General features: G+C 43.4%; 1 pseudogene; it reads left to right on the top strand.

Moving 5' to 3' along the window:
• Window positions 1-5,536: 5,536 nt before the first annotated feature.
• On the top strand, window positions 5,537-8,353 carry LOC118842222 (annotated as a pseudogene).
• The last annotated feature ends 694 nt before the right edge of the window (window positions 8,354-9,047 follow it).

The following is a 9,047-nucleotide window of genomic DNA, read 5'->3' as shown; positions in this document are numbered from 1 at the left end:
AATTGGGAAGAGAAATGAGAAGGATGTGAGAAAACCATGAAAAACAAGTCAACGACTTGCTAAAGGAGACCCAAAAAATACTCAAAAATATACTGAAGAAAACAACACCTTAAAAAATAGACTAACTGAAATGGCAAAAGAGCTCCAAAAAGCCAATGAGGAGAATGCCTTGAAAGGCAGAATTAGCCAAATGGAAAAGGAGGTCCAAAAGACCACTGAAGAAAATACTACCTTAAAAATTAGATTGGGGCAAGTGGAAGCTAGTGACTCAATGAGAAATCAAGATATTATAAAACAGAACCAAAGGAATGAAAAAGTGGAAGACAATGTGAAATATCTCATTGGAAAAACCGCTGACCTGGAAAATAGATCCAGGAGAGATAATTTAAAAATTATTGGACTACCTGAAAGCCATGATCAATAAAAGAGCCTAGATATCATCTTTCAAGAAATTATCAAGGAGAACTGCCCTGATATTCTAGAGCCACAGGGCAAAATAGAAATTGAAAGAATCCACAGATTGCCTCCTCAAATAGATCCCAAAAAGAAATCTCCTAGGAATATTGTTGCCAAATTCCAGAGTTTCCAGGTCAAGGAGAAAATACTGCAAGCAGCCAGAAAGAAACAATTTGTGTACTGTGGAAACACAATCAGAATAATACAAGACCTAGCAGCTTCTACATTAAGAGATTGAAGGGCTTGGAATTCGATATTCCAGAGGTCAGTGGAGCTAGGATTAAAACCAAGAATCACCTACCCAGCAAAACTGAGTATCATGCTCCAAGGCAAAATATGGACTTTCAATAAAATAGAGGACTTTCAAGCATTCTCGATGAAAAGACCAGAGCTGAATAGAAAATTTGACTTTCAAACACAAGAATCAAGAGAAGCATGAAAAGGTAATCAAGAAAAAGAACAAGAAAAAGAAATCTCAAGGGACTTACTAAAGTTGAACTGTTTTGTTTACATTCCTACATGGAAAGATGATGTGTATGATTCATGAGACCTCAGTATTAGGGTAGCTGAAGGGAATATGCATGTATGTGTATATATATATATATATATATATATATATATATATATATATATATATATATATATATATATATATATATGTATATATGTGTATGTTTATGTATATATATGTATATGTGAGTGTGTATGTATGTATATATGTATGTGTATATATATATATAGAGAGAGAGAGAGAGAGTGGGCACAGGGTGAGTTGAAGATGAATAAGGGATGAGAGAGGGATATATTGAGAGAGGGAGATAGGGAGAGATAGAATGGGGTAAACTATCTCACATAAAAGTGGCAAGAAAAAGCAGTTCTATAGGAAGAGAAGAGAAGGCAGGTGAGGGGGAATGAGTGAATCTTGCCCTCATCAGATTTGACCTGAAGCGGGAATACCATACATAGTCAATTGGGTATCTTACCCCACAGGAAAGAAGGAGGAAGAAGATAAAAAAGGGGGGATGATAGAAGGGAGGGCAGATGGGGGTGGAGGTAATCAAAAACAAACACTTTAGAAAAGGGACAGGGTCAAGGGAGAAAATTCAACAAAGGGGGATAGGTTAGGAAGAAGCAAAATATAGTTGGACTTTCACAACATGAGTATTGTGGAAGGGTTTTACATAATGATACGCATGTGGCCCATGTTGAATTGCTTGACTTCTTAGGGAGGGTGGATGGGAAGGGAAGAGGGGAGAGAATTTGGAACTCAAAGTTTTAAAAAATAGATGTTCAAAAACAAAAACAAAAAAGTTTTTGCATGCAACTAGAAAATAAGTTACACAGGCAAGGGGGCATAGAAATTTATCTTGCCCTACAAGAAAGGAAGGGAAAAGGGAATGGGAGGAGAGTGGGGTAACAGAAGGGAGGGCTGACTGGGGAACAGGGCAACCAGAATATATGCCATCTTGGAGTGGGGGGAGGGTAGAAATGGGGAGAAAATTAGTAATTCAAACTCCTGTGAAAATCAATGCTGAAAACAATATATTAAATAAAAATAAATAAATAAATAAAAGATTAGTGACAGATAAAAACAAAGAAAGAAATGATGAGCAAGATGCTCTCAGAAAAACATGGAAAAGATTTACCTGAACTGATGTCAAAGCAAAATGAGCAGAACCAAGCAGAACACAGTAACAGCAATATTGTCAGATGATCTATTATGAATAACTTTGTTATCCTCAGCAATACAATGATCCAAGACAATTTTATAGGACTTATAATGAAAGGTGCTATCCATCTCCAAAGAAAGAATTCACAGAGCTGGAATGAAGATAAAAGATACTTTTTCTTTACTTTCTTTATTTTTCTCTGTCTTTTTTTTTGTCTGTGTTCTCTTTCACAGAATGACTTACATGGAAATGTGTTTTGCATAAGTACACTTATGTCAAATTTGACATAGTGATCTATGTCAAATTGCTTGTCTTTTCCAATGAGAGTAGGAGAGGGGAGAAAGGGGGAGAATTTAGAACTGAAAATTTGAAAAAAAAATTAAAATTGTTTTTATATATAATTGGGAAAAAAAATATTAAATAAAACATTTAAAAAAGGATAAGGGAAATACAGAGATGTTTGTAGACAGTGAGAAATGAACCAGTAAGCAGGGAGAGATTGAAAATAAGTGAAAGGGGCAGCTAGGTGGTACAGTGAGTAGAGCACCAACCCCAGAGTCAGGAGGACCTGAGTTCAAATCCAGCCTCAGACACTTGACACATTTACTAGCTGTGTGACCTTGGGCAAGTCACTTAACCCCAATTGCCCTGTCTTCCCCCCTCAAAAAAACAAAAGAAAAGAAAAGAAGTGAAAGACTGGGGACAACAGAGGAGATTATGTGTTGGAAGAGATAGGATGGAATGGGTTAAGTAACAATTTATAATGGACACAGTCATAATGGTTGTGTCTTTTTCTCTATAAGTGAGGAAAGAAGAATAGTGGGAGTGATCAAAGAATGAGGCCTGACTGGGTATAAATCAGTGATATTGATAAGGGGACCAGGGATTCAAGAGTGGAGGACAATGTGGAATTGAATTGGTTCACAAAGGAGTCAAGAGGGCGAGGAGAGGAGAGTGTGGTCAATGCAGAGAAGATGGCCTGGGAGAGAACTGAGGAGTCAAGGGACTGGAGGTCATGGTGAGGATAAAGGAAAAGACACATTTACTAAGAGAAGGCAGAGGGAGGGGTGAAAAGCCAACAGATTATTGTCTAATGAGATTTCAGAATTCTTGAACACAGGTGGTACATTTGTTACTAAAGGCAAAATTGAGGATATGGCCATCTTTATGTGTGGCTGTGGTGGGGAGGAGGAATAGCTCATGGAAAGTGAGCAGTTTGAGGAAGTGGGTGTTTAGGTTATTTGAGGGAGCATCAGTTTGTCTGTTGAAGTCCCCTAGTGTGAGGAGTTGGGGAGGAGAGAGAAACTGTAAGCCAGGTATCAAACTTACTCAGGAAGGAAGGGGAGTGGCCTGGAGAGCCTGTTTTTTGATTGAGTGGTAGATATGAATAGCAGAAACCTCAAAGGAAGAGAGGTTGCCTAGTGAAAAAAAGAAGAGGAATGGAGAAGTGGAGTATTCTAGGAGTATTCTAACTCCCCCATCTCTTGACCAATGAGCCAAGGGGATCCAGTGAAGATGGAGTCAATACTGCAAAAGGTGGCCAGGGGAGCTATATCATCAAACATAATTGTCTTTCACTGAATAAGGAACACTGATTCTGCGTCCCACATAAGATAGCTTGCTATTATTTCATACTGATGAGGAATGCACAGGAATGCTGAACCCCCACATGGCACCGAGGATAAGGAGAGATACCACAGCCAAGATTTTTTCAAACTCTTCTGATTTTCCCAGATCAGTGGACTAGAGAAAGCATGGCTATGTGACCCCTGTTAGAAATCAGGTACTATCCCTCATCCGATGTTGCTCTTTGAGGTTTACATTTACTGAGGTTATTTCCCTCAACTGTTACCACTTATACTACCTATGCACCTTTGTGACAAAGAATCTGATCAAGAAAACAGTGAGGCTTCAACTGACTGACCACTGGGCACAGGGTATTGACCATGCTACCTTCACAATAAATGATCACACATGAAACATAAACCAAGGACATCAAACTCAGGGGATAGAAATACCAAGACTCCCTTTTCTGGGACCTTACCAGAATTTTTCTTGCTTCCCATGAATTCATTTCTCCTTCCAACAGATACTGATCTATCCCATTATGTTCAGAGTCTTGCACTAACTAGGCACTGTAGGGGTTTGAGTACAAAGATCACTAAGTTATTGTCTCCTCTTTCAGAGGAGGGGTGGCTCCTGCTGGGCATTCAGTGCAACTGGAGTTCTGGAAGGCCAGCTCTTCCAGAAAACAGGCAAACTTGTGAAACTGAATCCATAGAACCTAATTGACTCTGCCAGATTCCAGGGCTGTCATGGGGTAAGTGTCATTGGTGCTTTCAATTATACATAAAAAAATAAGGGCATAGTCTCTGAGGAGTGCTACCCTTATGTGGCTAAGGTAAATGAATGAATGAATAATTTAGGGAATCCCTTTAAAAAACAGATTTAGTCTTATATTTGTGCTTCCCCAAGGAGATGACAGCTAAGAACCCATAGGCAGAGCTTCCTGAGACTTGATATACAGGTTATAACAAAACAAATTTAAAAAATCAACTACCTATAAAAATTTGACTAGACACTGAAGTTTCCTCAGATTTCTAGTTAATGTCTTTCCATTACAAATCTCTGCTGACTTCCTCCAATTAACTGTCCCTTTCAGAAAAATAAGCAGTGCTCATATAGAAGTCAATGTGCAGCTGTTAAAATGAAAAATCATGTGGTCCTCCCCTCTGGAAATGAAGAAGTTCTGATGAAGGCTGTGGCAACCGTGGGGCCAGTGTCTGTGACAACGCATGCATCAAAGTCCTTCGGCTATTATAGAGGAGGTAAAGGGACAACCAAGTATGGTGTCAGTCAAGATATGGAGTAAAAAATGAGTGCCCAAACCATTCTGGAGAGCAATTTGGAACTATGCCAAAGGATTGTAAAACCAGGCATACTCTTTGACGCAGCAAAGCAGTTACTAGGTCTGTATCCTAAAGAAATTAAAAATTTGTAGTGGCTAAGAATTGGAAATTGAAGAGATGCCCATTAATTGAGGAATGGCTGAACAAGTTGTGGTATATGATTGTAATGAAATATTATGCTATAAGAAATGATGAGAGGCAGGCCCACTTGGAAGTGCCGCCTGGCTGTCTGGCATGGGGCGGCCTCCCTCTAGGCCACGGCCAAGGCCACTGGCCGCTAGCTGTCTTGCATCACTTCCTAGGCACCTGAGATATCGAGCTGTGCTACTATGACCCCATAAATAATTAAGAATCTGAAGTCTCAGTCTAGTAAGGTGGACATTAACAGTGATGATACAAATAAATACAGGAGCCTGGGAAGCCCGTTCTAAGCGAGGCACTTTTCCAAAGGTTTCCCAATGAGTGGATCAGGATGACAGTAATGTAGGGATTTGCCATAGTATGGTGGCTTCTCGAGCTAGTCGTTGTCACAAGATCAACTTTTTGTGGTAGAACTTTAAGGAATCGTGGTATTGCCCACCCTGAAGAAGGATCTCCCCATTATGGTCAAGGGTGCTCAAGATCACCAAAGAAGAGACCAGAGTCTGTGCAAACTCAGAAAGGGGACAAACTCAGAGCCGCTGACCTAAGACCGCCAGGTGCTCGAGAGCTGTGGGTAAGACCGAGGAAAAGAGGACTCTCTCCTTCAGAAAAGGATAATGCTGAGAAACATGCTCCAGAAAACTGTGAGAGGCCGCCTACCGAAGTGGCTTCCCCCATCTTCAGGCGACTGAAGCACAGTCTCCGCTCTGAGGCCCTGAGCAGCTCCGAGGAAGAGTCCCCTACCAAAGCCGACAAGGAGGGCTTATCAGAGAGGCATCGCTCCTCAGTGGATGATGGTGCTGATTCCCAAGGGGCTAAACGTGCTTGTCGATGGCTTCTACTGGATGATTGTGAGAAAAGGGAAATTAAAATGGTGAATGCCAGCAGGGAAGGGTCACCAAACCCTGCTGTGGAGGAAGAAATCGCAGGCTTTCAGGCTTTGAATGGGGCTGATGACAAGTGACTCTGCTCTTGTCCACTGTGATGACTGTCAACTTGACGGGAACCCCAAACAGAACAGTCCTCGTTCCTGTATGCTGCAGGACCAGTCGGTAGCTGAAAATGGGGATTCACATGCCCATTCCTCCTGTTTGCTTTAGAGTAGGAAAGAAGAGAGTATTGTAGACCATAATGGTGCCTTGCACAAATTCACAAGTGCATGTCAAGTTGAAGGACCACAGAGTAGGAGCTGCCTGCCTGCGCCAGGAGCCCGCGAATGAGCTGACTCCTGAGCCAGCTCCAGTGCCCTTTCCTGAAATTCAGCGGTCTGTAAGGGATTCTGAAGAGGAAATAGATGTGGTAGGAGATAGTGCCTCCCGCTAGCAGTCGTGTCATGAGAACACCAGCAGTGCCGGCGTGGCTAGTCATGCCAGGGCTCCCCTCTCAGGAGAACCTGCTCCCGTTTCTGCCCCGGACTGCGTTTCTGCTCCGGACTGTGTTTTGTCCGAACCCCAAGAGCACCGCTACACTTTGAGAACTTCGCCACGGAGGACTGTCCCAAGTAAAGGTAGTCCCACAAAAAAAAAATAACTCTCCTTGTACAGAAAATGGACAAATGGAGGAGAACCATCTTAGTCCAGCAGAAAAGAATATCAATCTTAGTGTTAATGTCAACGGTTCTCCCACAGACTCTGAGGATGTTCCTCAGACTGGAAAGGGGATGAGCTGTGGTGACCCGGGATCACCACCCCGGGAGGCCAGGCTCCCTCCTGGATATGTGGCGCCTGCCAAAGAGAGTGCCTCACTGCGTGCCCCCAAGGAGGATGAGGAGGAGCCTGACATGTATTACTTTGAGTCGGATCATTTGGCATTGAAACACAACAAAGATTATCAGAGACTGTTACAGACGATTGTGGTACTCGAGGCTCTAGCACTCAAGCAGTCCAAGACCTCAAAAGTTTAGGCAGACACCAGAGAGAAGCGCTGAAAAATTCCATTGGATTTGTGGAAAAACTCCAGAAGAAGACTGATATAGGGCTTCCATTTCCATAGAGAGTTGTCCAATTACCAGAGATTGTGTGGGATCAATATACAAACAGCCTTGGAAACTTTGAATGAGAATTTAAAAACCACAAACGCAATACTAGGTGGGTGAAGTTGGTTTTTGATAAAGTAGGTTTACCTGCCAGACCAAAAAGTCCATTAGATCCTAAAAAGGACAAGGAAACCTTTTCCTATTCTGTGCTGCCTTCAAGTGATGGTCCAGAAGGTTCCAGCAGCTGGCCCCAGATGACAAGAGGCCACCTGTGTGATGAAACCAAACCAGAGACGTTTAATCAGCTCTGGACCATGGGGGAGCAGAAAAAGTTGGAGCAGCTCCTCTTGAAGTACCCTCCCAAGGAGGTCAAGTCTCCACGCTGGCAGAAGATTGCCAATGAACTGGGCAACAGCACAGCCAAGCAGGTTGCTAGACGAGTGCAAAAGTATTTTATAAAGCTGACTAAAGCTGGCATTCCAGTCCCAGGCAGGACACCAAACTTGTACATGTACTCCAAAAAGTCTTCAATGAGCAGACTACAACACCCCCTTAACAAGCACTTCTTCAAGCCTTCTATATTCATGACCTCCCACGAGCCTCCTGTGTACAGGGACAAGGACAACAATGGGACCAGTTTCCATAGCCACCCAGACCCTGCGGCAGAGGAGGCCTTGGATGAAGAAAGCATTCCTGTCCCATGCCGGGAGTTATCTGAGTACAAGGGGCTGCTGGAGCTCAAGAAGCTGAAAAAGAAGAAGCTGCAGCAGATGCAGGCAGAGGGTGGCTTTGTGCAGCACGTTGGCTTGAAGTGTGATAACTGTGGCCCATTCAGGGCATTCGGTGGCACTGCCAGGATTGTCCCCTGGAAATGTCTCTGGACTTCTTTGACTCTTGTTCAGACAGCCTCCATGAGACCGACTTCCACAAGGAGGATCACCAGCTAGAGCCCATTTACCCAGCAGAGACTTTCTTAGACAGAGACTACTGCGTGTCCCAGGGCACCAGCTAGTTACCTGGACCCAAACTACTTCCCGGCCAACAGACGACATGGAAGAGACCCTGGACCATACTCCTCTTCCACACATAGCCATGGCACCGGCATTCTCTCGGCTTTCCCTGAAAGGACATTCTGCAATGTGCCCTCCCCAGGGGTCTCACCACCTGTTGGGCGAGTTTCTCAGCAGGCCGACAACCCATAACAGGTCTGTGCCTCCTGTGCATATCTACCTGTCTCGGGACCCTGTCGGTAGCCGTCTCCAGGCGGGAGCCCGCATCGAGGAGAGTCCATCCCAAAGGCTTCAGACCAAGTCACAGCGATGGTATCGAGAGGACAAAGTATTGATAGAAAGATCATTTCTAGGCTGCAGCTTTGTTGTGAAGACAGAGTTTCACCAATGATAGTATTTGCTTCTAGGATCTCTTCTTACCAACGTGTCCCTGCCCCATCCAGTCGGCACTGCTTCCTTCACCACAGTGACTGGTTCCTCGAACTGTCTTCCCCTCCCAACAGTGAAGCACTACCAGAGGCCTACACACGTTGCCTACGTGACCCGCTCACAGTTGCAGTGCATGAGTGTGATCCTGTCATCTCTCAGATCTATTTTTTAAATGTCATGTTCTATAAGATTGATCATGTGATTTGTACAAACTGTGGTGAAAGTGCCAGTGGTAGTAACTGTGTCCAGTCTCTAATACTCCATGTTAACTCCTTGAAAATGCACAGACTCTGCCTCTGTGTTTGGAGTTGTCCGTGCAACTCAGCAAAGAAAACTGCTTAACAGAGAATCATCTGTATGGAAATAACTCCTCTCTTTTGTAGTCTGCCCCAGATCCATGAAAGATTGTATTTTTATTACCACTTAAACAAGTGATTACACTTCGCCTGTGAAGTGA

Source organism: Trichosurus vulpecula, chromosome 3, assembly GCF_011100635.1.
Source record: "Trichosurus vulpecula isolate mTriVul1 chromosome 3, mTriVul1.pri, whole genome shotgun sequence".
In the NCBI taxonomy this organism is placed as follows: domain Eukaryota; kingdom Metazoa; phylum Chordata; class Mammalia; order Diprotodontia; family Phalangeridae; genus Trichosurus; species Trichosurus vulpecula.
This window is presented reverse-complemented; position numbering and strand designations above follow the sequence as displayed.